Genomic DNA, 328 nt, shown 5'->3' on the forward strand with positions numbered 1-328 from the left:
ATTAGAGTGTAAGCTCCTCTGTACAGAGACTGATGTGACTGTGGGGGGAGGGGACATTAGAGTGTAAGCTCCTCTGTACAGAGACTGATGTGACTGTGGGGGGACATTAGAGTGTAAGCTCCTCTGTACAGCGCTGCGGTATATGTCGGAGCTATGGAGTATTATATACACACACATTGGAGGACGCGATGCTCTGCAGCTCTTCTATACACGTCAGGCAGACAGAAGGATTGGTGGCCGGTTCTCTCTGGGGAGAGATGAGGTTTTGTCATGTGAAGAGGCGCAGTAATTCCGCCAGACGTTGGGGGGGGTCGGAGTTTCGGGGGGG

The sequence above is a fragment of the Nanorana parkeri genome, unplaced genomic scaffold (assembly GCF_000935625.1).
Source record: "Nanorana parkeri isolate BGI_ZX_2015 unplaced genomic scaffold, ASM93562v1 scaffold3684, whole genome shotgun sequence".
NCBI lineage: Eukaryota > Metazoa > Chordata > Amphibia > Anura > Dicroglossidae > Nanorana > Nanorana parkeri.